The sequence below is a fragment of the Glycine soja genome, chromosome 1, assembly GCF_004193775.1.
Source record: "Glycine soja cultivar W05 chromosome 1, ASM419377v2, whole genome shotgun sequence".
NCBI classification, from domain to species: Eukaryota; Viridiplantae; Streptophyta; class Magnoliopsida; order Fabales; family Fabaceae; genus Glycine; species Glycine soja.
This window is the reverse complement of record NC_041002.1, coordinates 4523582-4540742: the sequence shown is the minus strand read 5'-3', so window position 1 is coordinate 4540742 and position 17161 is coordinate 4523582. Positions and strand designations below refer to the sequence as shown.

At 30.2% G+C, this 17161-nt stretch overlaps 1 pseudogene across 1 annotated transcript; it reads left to right on the top strand.

Moving 5' to 3' along the window:
• Positions 1–4689: 4689 nt before the first annotated feature.
• On the top strand, positions 4690–7060 carry LOC114410749 (annotated as a pseudogene). Its single transcript, XR_003666321.1, has 3 exons — positions 4690–5235; positions 5657–6051; positions 6231–7060. The product of XR_003666321.1 is annotated as a homeobox-leucine zipper protein HAT5-like (transcript).
• Positions 7061–17161: the final 10101 nt, after the last annotated feature.

The window sequence follows — 17161 nt, the reverse complement described above, 5'->3', positions numbered from 1 at the left end:
TCTGAGAGACTCGCCGTCTGCTTGGCGCAAACTAGCCAAGGCGGCCAAGGTCACGTAGTGAGATCTGCTGGTCGCGTACTACGCATTGAATTGTTCAATGAGGGTCTTGAAGCTATCCGTGGACCTAGGTGGGAGTCCATTGTACCAGGTTAATGTCACCCCCTTGAGGAACGTTGGAAAGACAAGACATAGAATCACATCATCATTAGTGTAGAGGTTCGCCTGAGTCATGAAGGCATCTAGATGCTCATTTGGATCTCTTGTCCCATTATACTGCTTGGGGTTGAGTGGTTTTTATCCTAAGGGTATTTTTGCCTCCATAATGTGGTTGACAAAGAGATGCCGACAAGTAGTCTGTCCTGCTAGACGGTGCATGTGGGTGAGACTTAAGTCATCTGGAGTGTTGACTGTGCGTCGGGGGTGTGATTCCCCTTGGGTGCCCTTAGGCAATGTGTGAGCGAAGTGCTCGTCGTCCTAGGGACATTTGACACGAGCTTCCAGCTGATCATGGTCAGCTTTTAGCTTTCTCATCTCCTCCTCATGGCGTCACTCCATCACCGCAATGCGGTTTTGGAGCTGTTGTAGAGTATTTGTGTTTGTCATAGTTGCCGGATGAGGATGAAAATTTTCAAGAGGGGTCTCCCTTCTGAGGCTAGACTGAGTGCTAACCATGGATGAACAAGAGAGAGTTGACGAGAGACCGTAGGATATGTTTTATCGTAGCCCCACGGTGGGTGCCAAACATACTTACTAAAATCTGGTACTAGGACATGTCAGGATGAATGTGGAAAAAGTGGGCTCTTAGACTTCACACGTCGGCCTTGAAAGGTGCCTTTGTTAGGAGGACAGGAGGGAGGACCTACAAAACAAAGGACTTCGACGCTCAAGTAAGTATATGAGTTATGAGATAAAGCAAGTATATGCTTGAATATAAGCTCGAGTGACCAAAAGAGAAAGAGGCATGAGTGTGTTGCTCTTGTGCTGGAGTATGCGTTGGATTATGATGAGGGTTCAATGCAACCTGGTATTTATAGGAGTGGAGCGTAATTGCAGGTCCTTGTTTGTAGGGGTTGTTATAACCTTTGCAGATAATTCCCCGCTTATAGATAATAACTGGTAGCTTGTAGATAATGTTAAAGATAAATTGTAGCTTATAGATAAAAGTTAGAAGATAATTGTACCTTGTAGATGATGTGTGGCTTTGTGAATAATTAACTACCTATCAATAGATAAAGATATTCAAATATTAATAAGTTAGGGATAACCTGTCAGTTAGGGAGCCCGACTGCTAAGGGCCGAGTGCTCGTGCTGCTGTTGCAAGACTAACGTGGAAGGCTGACACGTGTCTCAAAGTGACAAGTAGGATGCCATGTGTATTTTATGGGCCCTGAACAGTATAGAAGGTGCCCATCTAATTGGTTTGTTTGGAATCATCTGTTACCTCCATCCTTGCATGCTAATTTTTTCCAACTTGATCTGAAGGAATGGTTTTTACAAAATATGCAAAGTCAGGAAATGGTTAATGTACAAAATATGCAAAGTCAGAAAATGGTTAATGGGAAATGCTGGAGACTTATATTTGTTGTGGAGTTGGATTGCATTTGGTGGAACAAGAACTCTTTTATTTTTGAAGGAGTTCATAATCAACCTTATATGATTGTTGGTAGGGTGTGGAAGAATGTCGTGGCTATTGATGTTAGATTAAAGCGTTGCAATTCTTTAGCTCCATTGAGTTTGCAACCTGTGATGAATGATCCAATTCGGTGGTGTTGTACTCTGAAGAATTTTTACAAGATTAATTGCAATACGATAGTGAATCAGACTTCTATGAACACGACTGTGGGAGCTGTTTTTTGAAATCATAGTGGAGTTGTGATATTCTCCTTTGCAGCTGATATAAGGAGGTGTTCAGTTCTGAATGCGGAATTATGGGCCATATTATATGGTATTTGTGTTGCTTGGATTTAAGGATTTGATAATATCATTGTTGAATTTAATTCTATAAGCTTGATTCAATTATTGATTAAAGGTTGTCATTCATCCCACCCTTGTTTCCAAATCGTGCAGAGCATTATGGAATTCGATCTCAAGGGAGGTATCTATATTTGGTCTCATACTTTGAGAGAAGGTAATAGAATTGCAGACTTTTTAGTTAATCATGGTTTGACCTTGAATGGTCAGTGTTGTGTTTTTTATTTTATTCCTGATTTTTTGCGTAACATTGTTTTAGCAGATGTTAGTTCCACCATGTTTTCAAGCGGCTTTTAATGGTAGTTGTGTTAAGGGTGTTCCTCCTCCTATTTAAAAAAAAATCTCTAATGTATGAAATAATTGTTTATTCAATGAATATATCTTCAGCCTGGACAAAGGTGTTTCAATAACAAAATTGATTGTCAATATGATCAGGGTGAATAAATTAGACGAAAATATCAGTAAGTTATCATTATTGGACCTAAATACCACTAATTTTTTATTGGATAAAGATGTTAGTCATTTTTTAGATGAAAATGTTAGCTATTTTTTATTTTGAACCAAAATGTCAGTACGTTTTTATTGGACAAAAATATCAATAATTTATCATTATTGGACCAAAACGTCAGTAATTTTATATTATATCAAAATGTTAGTATTTTTTTATTAGATGTAAATATCAGTGATTTTTTGTTGAACCTAAATATCAATATGTTTCTATTAGATTAATTTATTAGACTCTAAATTTCATTTCATTTAAGGATAAAATATAATTTTAGGGTAAATTTTCCCCAAATTTTGAATTTTAATCTTTTAGGGATAAGTTTGTCAGCAATTTACACATTTAGAGACAAAAATGATTATTTATCCTTTTTTTATTGGTAACTCAAAAGGTGTAACTCATTCAACTTAAATTTGTGGAATTGGTATAATATATACTAAACAAACTTGAGAAAAAATGAAAAATCTTAATTGTAACTATATTTTAAACAATATTATAAGGTTATTTTTTAAGGAAGAAGATATAGTTGTGCATAAAAAAATTGTCTAAAAAAACAAAAAAAAAGAGCAAATAGTTTTAACAAATTTATGTTTATTATCATTTAGAATGTAAACATACTCATTTATTTCAGGTAAACTAAAATAATAGTTAAGAAATTACAAAACTTAAAGATGAATTTAATATATAATTACTTTTTGAATTTATTTGATTTGAAGTTTGTTATATTTTCATTTGCAATATATATATATATATAGTCTAATAGATACATATTGATATTTAGTTTCAATAAAAGATCACCGACATTTACGTCCAAGTAAAAACTACTGACATCTTGATACAATAGAAAATTAGTGACATTCTCATCCAACAAACAAAATTAATGATATTTAGGTCCAATAATGATAATTTATTGATATTTTCGTCCAATCTTTTTAACATGACCACGTTCTGAATCAATTTTGTGACAAATTCATTCCTTTGTATCATCTATGTTATTTTATTAACGGTGTCAGATAAATTTGTGACACTTTTTACACTTTCGGTGACTAAATTTTGAATTTTAATCTTTTAGAGACGAATTTATTAATGATTTACACATTCAGGAAAGAAAATATCTATTTATCCTATTAGCAATACACTTTTTAACCTATTCTTTCTAACACAAGTTGATTCACCGGTTAAAATTTATTATAAATTACAAAATCAAAACAACAAGAGTCTTTCAAAAAAGAGGTGGAACCCACTAAAATTTATTATTTTTAATAAATTTCAACTAATAACAAACAATGAGTTCAGAATATGTATGTTGCTACCATTTATCATTAGCTAAAACTTATTAAAATTACAATTTTTTGTAAGTTTCATTTCTCATTTAATGAGTATCTCTCATAATTTAGGAATAGAACCAACCAAAATTTGTGATTTTGAATAAATTTTAGTTAATAGTAGAAAGTGTTAAATAAAATATTAGAGAGAATGTTGTTAACATTCCTTTTAATTTAATGTTTAATATTTATAATATATCATGATGTTAATTTGTTGTTTTTATTTAAATATTCTATTTACTAAGTGCTTAATTTTTTTTCAAACGAATAGATAATAATAAATAAAAAAAAATACAAGAATTGAAATAAGTGAGACTATTAGGCATAACTCTACAACCTAACTTAGTTATACTTAGAGTATTTATAAGGTTGATTTCAAATTCTTCATTAACGAAAATTAACAATGTTGATAACAAAAAACTTAGTTAAAGTCAGACTTTGTCTAAGCAAATAGAATTAGACTTTTAAGAAAAAATTAGTGTTTTTTTTATAATAATATTGCTTTTGCTCCCGAAATATTTTGGAAACAATATTTCAATCTTCAAAATTTATCACACCTATTTAATTCTAAAATAAAAAAATGTCGTTAGAACAGTCCAAAAGTTTGTGTTTATTATAACAAATTTAATATTACATATCCATAAATAAATAAATAATAAAAATCAATGCAGTACGACTAATCTTTTCAAGTATTAAATTGATGTTTTGAAAATATTCAAAAGATCAAATTAAAAAGTTAAATAAATAAAAATAAATAAAGATAAGAAAGTGATGGATAGGAAAGGGGCAATATGGTAACTGAAACACCTTTGTCCAGGCTTTCCCCAATCTCACAACCAGAACCAAGGCTCCCAATATAACCCCATCAAAGTTCCCCACCACAGAGAAGAATCTCTCTTTATTTCTTTCACTCTCTCAGAACCAAAATTTTCCAAACTCCTCAACTCTCATCAGATATCAACCTTCTCTCTCTCCAAACTCTCGCACCTTTCTGCTCTGCCCTTCAATTTATTCACCTCTGACACCCTCTTAATTCTGCTTCCAGTTCCTCTGAGTGGTGAGGATGATCTCTTCTCACTCCCACAATTCCCACATTATAGTAATCCTCATCACCTGCTTCTTTCGTCATAAATTCTAGATCAAACTCCACACCCTGATCCTCCCTTTTACTTCTTATGGAGCATGTATCAACTCAAATGAATAACATGACCCTTTAGTCTAAGAATAAGAAAAACACACACACACACACACACACACAACACACTTCAAAGTCCAAAGTCCACACCAACCCACCAAAAAGTCTTGTTCCCATGGCGAGTGGCAAGCTTTATGCTGGTTCAAACATGTCACTTCTCCTCCAAAACGAAAGGCTCCCTTGCTCCTCTGAAGTCCTTGAGTCTCTTTGGGCTCACACCTCTAACCCTGCTTCCTTCCAAGGTGATGGATGATTCATCTCTCTTCCTTCTCAATTCCCTTCACTCTCTTCATACTTTTTTTTTCTTTTACTACTTCCCTTGCTCATGAATTTTCACTACCTCAACTCTTCTGTCACATGTATACATACATACCTACCAAGGTTTTTAAAAAACGGTCTAAGTCACAACATCAAGCTTCTTGTGGTTTCCATGACCATATTCTGAAAGGATCGCCACCGCAATTTAAAACCTTGATACATATATATAAAAATAAACAAACTAACCAATTGGCTTTTTTTTTTTTTTTATGGGAAACTTGAAAGTTGGTTTCTTTCAGTTTAGAACTGTTGTTTGTTCTCTTAAGATGTTTGATTTTTTTTTCCTTCCTTGGTTATGATTGAATTTTAACATGGTAGTTGTTGTTTGGTGGGGTTGGTTTTCAGGTTCAAAATCCGTGGTTGATTTTGAGAATGTTAATGGGAGCAGGGTGACGGATAGGCCCTTTTTTCAAGCGTTGGAGAAAGAAGAGAACTGTGATGAGGATTACGAGGGGTGTTTCCATCAACCGGGGAAGAAAAGGAGGCTCACAAGCGAACAAGTTCAGTTCCTTGAAAGGAACTTTGAGGTAGAGAACAAGCTTGAACCCGAAAGGAAGGTCCAACTTGCAAAAGAGCTTGGCTTGCAGCCAAGGCAAGTTGCTATATGGTTCCAAAACCGAAGAGCAAGGTTCAAGACCAAGCAGCTAGAAAAAGACTATGGCGTGTTGAAAGCTAGTTATGATAGGCTCAAAGGTGACTATGAAAGTCTTGTTCAAGAGAATGACAAGTTAAAAGCAGAGGTAAAAAGAATTTTTTTAAAAAAAAAGAGACACACACAACACACACATACATACACACTCAATTTTGCTTTTGTGCTTTATGCTACTAGTACTACTTGCTTTAATAAAGTGCAATTTTTATTTATTTGTCCCACTAATGGGTTAATGATTGGATTGGCACAAAATTTTGTTACTAACAGGTGAATTCTCTGGAGAGCAAATTGATTCTTAGAGATAAAGAGAAGGAGGAGAATTCGGATGACAAGTCATCTCCTGATGATGCTGTCAATTCTTCACCCCACAACAACAAGGAGCCTATTATGGATTTATTAATTTCAAAAAATGCAACAACATCTGAAAATGGAACCGAAGTGTCAACACTCCCACTCCCTATTATGGTAACATGCAAGCAAGAAGATGCCAATTCAGCCAAAAGTGATGTGCTTGATTCGGATAGCCCACATTGCACTGATTATGGGAACCACCCTTCCTCATTCGTGGAGCCTGCTGATTCCTCTCATGCCTTTGAACCAGAAGACCACTCAGAAGACTTCTCACAAGATGAAGAGGATAACCTTAGTGAAAACTTTTTGACCCTCCCTTCTTCTTGTTGCTTACCTAAGGTTGAAGAACCCTGCTATGATGACCCTCCAGAAAACTCTTGTAATTTTGGCTTCCATGTTGAGGATCAAACCTTCTGTTTCTGGCCCTACTGAACCAACCAACCAACCAACCGCTTCCAATGTTATAAAAACTTCGCAGTTGTAACCATGTACTAGAAATCAATAAAAATGGTATTGTTACTTCTACTAAGGAATAAAAATCAGAAGGCTAATGCAATGCATCATGCTATCATCACTGGTGGTGTTAATAGTTAGCAGTGAAAGTGTAACACAATGTTACTACTAGCTAAAATTCAAAAACTTGGTTCAGGTGTGCGCGTAGGTATCCCAAAATTTCAGGTGGGGTACAGCAACCAATCGTTGTTTTACTTTCGGATGTGGAAAATGGAAACCCTGTTTTCTCTTTCTCTCTGCACTCCTCTGGATCACACCGTTGTTTTACTCATGTATTAGGAAGACCCTTTCATCATGATTCACCTGTCCTCACTGCTCAGCATAAAGTTACAGTTTTATATGCGTCCCAGTAATCATTAGAGTCATCATAGCAACCAGAGTTTGAGTAGATTAAATAAGATCTCACATTCAAATTTTCCTGTTGTTATTGGACACTGAGAAAAACTTGTGTCTAAGTTGATGATGATTATGTAAGAAATATTTGGCATATTTTAATGAAATTGAAAAACTAAATAAAAGGAATGAATTATTAGTAATTAATATGTAGTAAGACAAATATCATATATGATAGCTACAGTCACCTTTAGTAGCACTAATACAAGTTCAAAAGTAATAGTCTCCCTATTTCCTAGCATTAAGGTAAATTTGTGAGACTTAGGAAGTAAATTTTTTATTATTATATTTTAGATCTTTAACAAGATAGAAGAGGTTACTTACAAGTCACATCCTATTGGTGCAAATTCACATTCAAAATGTTGCTTAAACTACAACTTGGATGAACAGAAGTGACATACATACATTGAAGGCCGCAAAAGTTGCATCCTACTTGTCCCATAAGAAAGTTGAATTTAGTCCCCTTGGGCATCCTCACGAATTAAATTGAACTTCTTTGTACATAGTAAGATATATTTTTAAGTCAAAAGTATTTGTATCAAAAGATTAAAATTTTTATTTTTATCCTTTACGTTGGAATGTACTGACAATATGAAGCACGGACACTTCAGTCCTTTGTCGTATCTGGTGTTCGACACGCGTCCGTGTCAGTGTCCGACACCGACACAACACCCGTACTACGTTTTATATTTTGGACATTATAAGTGTCCATGTGTTCATATCCATGTCGTGTCCGTGTCGGTGTCGGCGCTTCATGTGGCAACATTTCTAATTTTAATCCAAACATTGTGAGAGCAAATCTAACGTTGAAACCAAAGTAAAAAAAAAAAAAAAAACAGCATGGAAATTAAAAGATGGAGAATACTAAACCCTGCTACAGAAGTCAAGGTTTCTGGTGTGGCTCGCTTGCACAAATTGCATTGGCGAGGACTTTTTAGCCCCCGCTAGCTCATTGAGGATGTTGACAGCTTCCTCTCTAAAACTAAGCACTAAAATATTTTTTAATTTCATCCTCGCAATGAATCCCATGCCCTTTATTTCTTCATGAAGAATTTGTCCGTTTCAGAATCTTGTTTAGCTGTTGGAATTTGGTTCGCCCATGAAAAAGTCCATGTAAAGTGTCTCACCCTTTAAAATATTATCTGCATTAATATTTTACTCAATGTGTTGCATCACCCATTGACAAGTTATAAATGGAGGCACCTTTCAGGGGATGGCCCCTTGTGCGTCTTGACATTATTCACGTGAAACAAAAGTTTTTAGCCTGAAGGAAGACACACACACACACTCAAGTAGGTGCAATTAATTAAATAATCATTAATTAAATTTTCTATGCTTGGAACATAGTGGTGAAAGGGGGGTTTCAGCTATATGCTTGAGAAAAAGAATAAAACAGAAAAAAATATATATATTAATGAATGCTATATAAACTATATATGTGTCAATTGATATTTTTCTTTGTTGTGTTATGAAGAGTTAGTTAGAGTAACGCAGAAGTTAAAATAGTGGAGTCAAAAATGTCATGCTCTAGGGGTCTTTTTTTTCAAATGTCATTGCTTTGTAGGCTTATACAGCTAAGGTCAAAAGTTTTTTTGTGGTCCTCAAAAGAGGAACACTGCTGTATTTGGCATTTGATTTTGGTGAAAGTGATGTTAAGTGCAGCTAGAGCTCTTTGGTGTCTTTTTCCTTTTCCTTCTTCTCTAGTAGCTTGGGATCTGAATTGAAGCTCAAGGTTCATTAATTATCCTTGTCCTCACTATAGTGAGTACCATATATAAACGGATCAATGTCATAAGGGCATTGTCTCATACCAGTTGTGGTTAAGAATATCTCTGGACTGTGGCTTAGGATCAACAAAAAGTTGACGGATATGAATGTTATAAATGAATTCAAAGGCCTGCTACTGCAAGGACATCTAATGTTGGGAGGTATCACAAAGCTCACTCTTTTACAATTTGAATTTGGTGAGAGAGAAAAAAAAAAAGTTGCACTTTTCGCTCTCTGAAAATTGGAGTTTGGTAAAGACACAAACCAGTATTTTTCCTTACCCCGCCAAAAAAAATGTCACTTTTTAAATGGATGTGACAAAATGGATTAATTTGGCTTATCAATTCAATTAGACTACGGCTAAAGGTTATCTTGAACAAAATTAACTGAAAATTTAGTTAAAAGTTGAAAAAGTCACCGACAGTGGAAAGTTAAATAATTATGTTATTAAATTATAAGTATTTAATAAAATTAATTTTTGAAATAGTTCAAAAATATAAAATTATATAAATAGACATATTTATGTAATGTTTTTACCTTAACTTAAAAAGATTAAAAAGGAAATTTAATAAATATTTAATAACAAAAAAAGAATAAATATAAAAAGTTAAAAATTAGTGTGTTAAAAAATATTATTTCAGTGTCTAAAAAACACTAAAAGTTACTAGAAATATTTGTTTTCAAAACAGTTAAACAAGTTTTTCATCTAATAAAAAAAGTTATAAGCGTCAAACATTTTCAAAATAATTTTAAATTTTAAGATTAAATTGATTTTGTGCTTTTTTTTATTTGAATGACTTAATTGTTTTTGAGAAAAAATTTATGTATTAACAATGTAAAAAAATTTATACAATAATCAAATCATAACTCATTATGTATAATAAGTTTATTGACTTATAAAATAAATTTTTAAAATAATTCAAATGATAAGTTATAATTGAATCACAATATAAAAATTATTTTAATGTTAGTATTAATTTGAATTCCTCTTAAATAAGATTTTATAGATTCCATGTTAAATTTGTATACTTGACGAGAATTTGGTGTTGGATGTGATTGGAAAAAGTAATTCTTTGCATGCTATTAATCTATGGCTAAATTATTGTTTTATTTTTTTATGTTTTAGTGTTTTTTTATTTTAATCCTTTTAAGTTTTAATTTTTTTATATTTTTTTATGTTTTTGAATAGTTTTGTTTTGGTTCATTTAAACACAAACATCAATTAACTTGTCACCTCATTGGTCCAATCAAGAAATAAAGTCATTATGTTTTTTAAAATGATTTCATTTTGATTAATTAAATTTTTTTAAATAATTTCAATTTGGTTTGTTATACTATCAAATGATTTTATTTTGATCGTTTAAGTTTAAAAAAAATTTGCATTAGTGATGTGAATTTCATATATACATACACACTCTCTATAGTAGCATGCGCAACTAACCTTCTACCAAAAGTATCAAATTACTACAAATTAGAGGTTCAGCTCCTTACTATGAAGAATTTGTATTCCCAAAAGAATTTTTAAAATTTCAAGAGACAAAATGCAATAAAATTATTTTTGAAAGATTAAAATCAATATGAATCAATATTTAGAGGACCAAAATCATATTTAACCTCCAAAACTATCACTATTTAATTTATTTTATTGCAACAATATTTTGATAAATTAATTCCTATACTCTGAATTTTGTCTAATAAGGTTTGTTTTAGTTTAATTTTCAGCTAAATGATAATTTTATTTTTCAAAAAACCAAAGTTTAAAATAACTCGGTGCTTTGTTAAGGGCTCACTTCACACCAGTTTAATTTTGTCTTCATATCCACCACTACTTAAAAGTGTTAATAGCAGAAAGATTCTATTAACACATGTTTACTGCATTTAGAAAGTTATTTTAAAAGCCAAGGTGAATAGAACACAAAGTTATTTTAAAAACCTAACTGAATAGAAGTAGCTAGCGACGGTGATGGCACCACACAAAATCTCCATATTTCTCTAATAATTTATTCTCATATATCTCAATCTAGGATATGTGAAGAGTATAATAGAGATGTAAACCAGTTAGCCCTATATATAAGGTCTTAACTTGAGGATTAGATTTGGAAAAGTCTTTCCTAAAGGCTTGTTGACTAATAAGGCCTGGTTATATTGATCAATTTGATTTCTCTGTTGTCCTTCCCTGTATTGTTCTTGTGTTGTCCCATCAAAATAACTATATATATATAAATCAACTGTGTTAATATTTAATGTTAACATTTAATTTTAAAAATTATAAAAATTGTATGATTTTAAAGGAGTAACACATGAACAACAACAATAAGTCAAATCTTTTATTGTTTAACTCAAATAAGCCGACAGACCTATTAATATAAATAGGTCAAAAATTATGCTAGCTTGTCACACTAATAAGCATGGATATTTATAAATCAATTTAATTTGATTTTTGGGAGAAATAAAAATCAAATCAATCAAAAATATTTAATTTAATTTTGACAATTTTTTTAACAAACTCAAATCAAATCACCTAATCAAGAATGAGTTGGTTCGATTTGGATCTATTAAGTTCAATGTTATAGTAAAATTTAAAAAATAGAAATGTTTTTTTTCAATAATTTAACTATAATGAAAAAAACAAAACTTTAAATCTAAGTTTAGAGCTTATAGAAACTAAAAAGTATATGAAAAAAGTAAAAGAATGATAAAAATACGTAAATAAATGATGACCGAGTTTATATATGATCAAACTGCATTGTAAAATATAAATTCAATACTTGAACTAATATTGAAGGTCAACGTATTGGTTTGGTTTAGATAATTGAATTGATTTGGTAAAATTAAACTAATAAACACCTTACTAATAATATATATATATATATATATATATATATATATATATATATATATATATATATATATATATATATATATATATGTTAAACTTAAACTTTGTAAATAATTTGACATTTCTATTTAAACAGATTTTTAGAAAGTCAACTTGACTTTTTTTAATAAGTAAAATTAGTTTACTATATCTTAGACGAATAGTCTGCACGTAGATCGTCTGATCCGTTGCATCTCCAGCAGCATTTTTTTTTACAACAAAAATCTCAATCAATGATCACATTCTCTCTTTTTTAGCAACTGTATGTTACTGTGTTACAATAACCAATTCAGGCTTCAGATTTTTTCTACAAAGAAAATACTCCTGCAGGAGTAACAGAAGATGTTCATCCAGTCTAATTAACTCCTAGTAATCTAACTTTTTTTTTTTTAATCCCTATTGGAGCAAAAATACATTGTGTTTTGGAGGATTTGAATCTTTCCTAGATCTTAAAAGTATGCTTCATATGTATAAGACCCCCCGCATAATTTTTTCATGATTAAAACTTTGTTTCAAAATAAATTTATATATAAGAGCCCCAAATGATTTTTTCCTTGGTACCTGTGTTGATCTATTTTTCCTCTACTTCGTTTGTTACCTTTATCTGTCCCTATCCGTTTGGGTTTGATAGGTTGGGTTGCCTATTTATTGTCTATGGAAAAGTAAGAAATTTGTTGCATTTGTATTTGGAAAGAAACCAAGTGTTTGTTTATTCATTGTAGGAAACTTGACATCTTACTATTTAATTTACAAGCACATGAGTGATATTTGGTCCAATCCTGGACTAAGTGGTGCAGACAACATGAATAGATAATCATATGTCAAAATCATTTCGCAATGAGAATCATAGATGGTTGAAGCTCAACAACAACAAAAAGAAAACATAATCAAATTGCCTTAGAAATTGGCAAGCTTATGTTATGGTGCACCTTTATAAAAGTTTTCACTTGTTATTGATTGTGTCAGACACACCCCAAGAGTTGGTTAATGAGAATAGTTAAAGAAGAAGACATTGATGATTCTTCAAATTCATTTTGTCTTGCCTTTCCTTAAGGTGGAGCGTGGTGGTGCTCCTCTCACTAATACACCTGAGGGTATAAGATATTTTGGTTAAATTGGTCCCAAACCTTCGGCATCATCAGTCTTAATCTTTCAATAATTAACCTAAACAAAAGTAGTTATGGCCATGGGTTTTTCTCTTTGTTATTGATACAAATAATTATTGGTCCAAACAATAACAATTGTATAACCTCAAAAAATAATCGTTTATATTCTATGCAAAACTACAATTTGTTAAATATTATTCATTATTCGTAACATTCATTTTGTATTCGTTTGCGATTATTGACAGATAGATATTTATACTAAAAAATTATTAAAATCACAAAGAACATAATTTTCCTTTCAGTCCCTTCTTTTATCTAGAAAAGTAGTTGGAAGTAAAATCTTAAATTTAATAAGCAAGTTAATAAAATTAAAAGTATTTGTTAAACCTAATTTTGAACTATCTATTATATACAAATAAATATAAAGTTTCATATTATAATTTATTTATCATCTTAAAAATTAGAATAATATTTTTTTATTATATTCTCATTTGCAAATATTTTTATGGAGATAAACAATAGCAACCCACTTCCTAACAACACTATTTAATATTAAGTAAATGTATTATAGAAAAAAAAAAAGTGTGTGGATATTACTTGTTATTTAATGAGCCACCACTCATAATTTTATAAGTTTAAATTGAATAAAAAATATTATACAAAGGAATTTATATATATTATATTGATGATTTCAAATTATATAAAAAATGAGATTTGATAAATTTTTAAATTCTTTTCAAAAGATTAGTTATCGATTACTTTTAGGAGTAATGTATATTTGTGGAATTTATTTTATTAATTTTTTCTTTCGTTTTCAAAAAAAAATAAAACTTAATTAAATAGTCTTTTATTTCTTTAAAATTAAAAATATTGAAGTTTTAAATTTTCATTTAAATAAGAAATTTAATAACATTTGTTCAAAAAAATCTTTATAATTTTGATTTTTTTATCAATTCATTAAAATAAAAAATAAAACAAGAAGTATCGAATGTGAGAAGGTGATAGATTCTTAAAATAAATGAGTAAATGATGGATTATAAAAAGTACCGAGAATAAAAATAACTCTTTTAGCTATTTTAACTGAAAATTTTATTGTTCTACAGGAAAATCAGAGTTTTATTCAATTTTAAATAGATGTAAGATTTCCATTTCTTCTATTTTAAACTCTAGGTGAGTTTTGTAAAAATAAATAAATAATATAATTCATAAATTAGTAAGAATTTCAAGATTTTATACTCGTTCTCATGATTTCAATTATATCCCAGCTTATATTAGTATTAAAATTATGAATGAGATGTAATTACTTTATTTCCTCTACAAAACTGAAAAGTTATAGCATTTCAAAAATGCTATAAACTACTGTATTAAATAACCGACTCTGTAAGAAGAAAAAAAGCTATATTTTATTTAATTCTTTGATAAATTTAAATACTAAGATATTACCGAAAATATTTAAGCCTCTGATACAAAATTTGAACAAACTTTCCGATCAGTAAAATAACTTCTTAGCTACCTTAAAAAAAATTAACTTCTTAGCTACCTTAAAAAAATTAACTTCTTAGCTATAAAAAAAGTATTCCCGAAAATATTAAGTCTTTGATAAATTATATTTAAAGACTAAGATTATTTTAGTGGTAGGAATCATTAGGGATGTTAAATTGTTAATTACTATATTTTAAATAAGTAAAAAAAATGAAAACACTGTAGAACGTACCTACCAACCTATAACTTTTTTTTTTCTTCTGGATACCTATAACTTGTTAGTTGTCACAGAAACCCAGTGCAACATGTTGTAAAATACACAATAAATAAAAAATCAATGCTTCCGAAAAAAATCTTATAGGATTCATCATCGTTCCATTTGAAGAATGTTAACTTGTGTTCACAATTCGCATACTCTTTTTAATATATATTGATTATTAAGTAAAATTTATGAGGGTTATTTTATTTGAAAAATAATTAAGTCATTAAATACAATATGAGATTGAGTTGCATCATTTAGTAGAATATATATGAATTTCATCATTTAGTGAAGAAAATATGTCAATAAATCTCGTGTTAGTGGCAATTTTCCATTTTATAAGACTAATCAAAATGATTTGATTCTTCTGCGACTCAAGTTAAATTATTTAATTTAACTTACAAGATTAAATTACATGAACGAAATGTGTACAAAACAATTTCTATGCTACTTTATGAACTATCAATTCAATTCTCGAATATAATTACACGAACCAAAAGTTAAAATAAGACAAATTACTCAAATTCCTAGTCAAAGATAAAAGGAAATGCTTTGTATATATATTCTGCACAAATACTTTATACCCTTTATATGTCTATATATCAAATTACTTCATGAACTAAACAAGTAGAATCATATTTATGTTCTTTCATATGATGATTAACAAGCTTAATTCAAAATTTAAAAAAAAACAAGTTTAAACTCACTTAACTTATGAATTAATTTCATCGAACTAATTAATAAGTAGAATTTCAAATTAGTTTAGGGCTGTTTCAATATATTATTAATCTTATTTCAGAAAAAAAATCCTAGAATATATACTCTTTCTATTAAAATGATGGCACTTAATGTATGATTATTATTATTTTTTTGTCTAATAAATAAGAATGTTAAATAATTATTACTAGTATAACAAAAAAGAAACTAATACTACAAGACTTATAAATTTGTTGCCAGCAACATCTCACGACAAATTGACCCATCGGGGGTCTTTTTACAAACTATTTTTCGGAATGGGGTTGTTTGTAAACATTTTCCAATGGGGAGCTGTTTTGTACGTGGAAAATGACACCATACATGCATATCGCCATCATGAATGGCGAGATGCAGGTGGGAGGGGACTCGTCATTCCTTCTGGCGATTTAGGAGGGGACTCGTCATTCCTTCTGACGATTTGGCATGTCTATGTCGCCATTAGGTCTGGCGATTTGGCTTTGACGTAAAGAAGATATAGACTTCTGTGCAGAAGAGATATATAATGCGATTTTTTTTAAAGAAAGAAATACGCTTAAAAAAATGTCATTTTATTTAATTGTTATAAAAAAGGAAACATTAAAAATATGCTTTTTTTAAGAAGGAAATACGCTAAAAAAACGTTATTTGATTTAATTACTATAAAAAAGGAAACATTAGAAATATATTTTTTTTAAGGAGGAAATACGCTTAAAAAAAGCATCATTTTATTTAATTGCTATAAAAAAGGAAACATTGGAAATATATTTTTTTTAAGAAGGAAATACGCTTAAAAAATGTCATTTTATTTAATTGCTATAAAAAAGGAAATATTGGAAATACTTTTTTTAAGAAGGAAATATGCTTAAAAAAAGCATCATTTTATTTAATTACTATAAAAAAGAAACATTAGAAATATGATTTTTTTAAGAAGGAAATACGCTTAAATAAAATGATGTTTTTTTAAAAAGGAAATACGATTTTTTTAAGAAGGAAAATTTCTAATGTTTCCTTTTTTATAGTAATTAAATAAAATGATGCTTTTTTTAAGCATATTTCCTTCTTAAAAAAAATATTTCTAATGTTTCCTTTTTTATAGCAATTAAATAAAATGACATTTTTTAAGCATATTTCCTTCTTAAAAAAATATATTTCCAATGTTTCCTTTTTTATAGCAATTAAATAAAATGACGCTTTTTTTAAGCGTATTTTCTCCTTAAAAAAAGCGTATTTCCAATGTTTCCTTTTTTATAGCAATTAAATCAAATAACATTTTTTTAGCGTATTTCCTCCTTAAAAAAGCATATTTTTAATGTTTCCTTTTTTATAACAATTAAATAAAATGACATCTTTTTAAGCGTATTTCTTTCTTAAAAAAAAATCGCATTACATATCTCTTCTGCACACAAGTCTGCGTCTTCTTCACGTCAAAGTCAAATCGCCAGACCTAATGACGACATAGACATGCCAAATCGCTAGAAGGAATGACGAGTCCCCTCCTAAATCGCCAGAAGGAATGGCGAGTCCCCTCCCACCTGCATCTCGCCATTCATGATGGCGATATGCATGCATGGTGACATTTTTCACGTACAAAACAGCCCCCCATTGGAAAATGTTTATAAACAATCCCATTCCGAGAAATAGTTTGTAAAAAGACCCCCAATGGATCAATTTGCCACATCTCACAGTCACACAGACTCTCCCCCAACAACCCAAA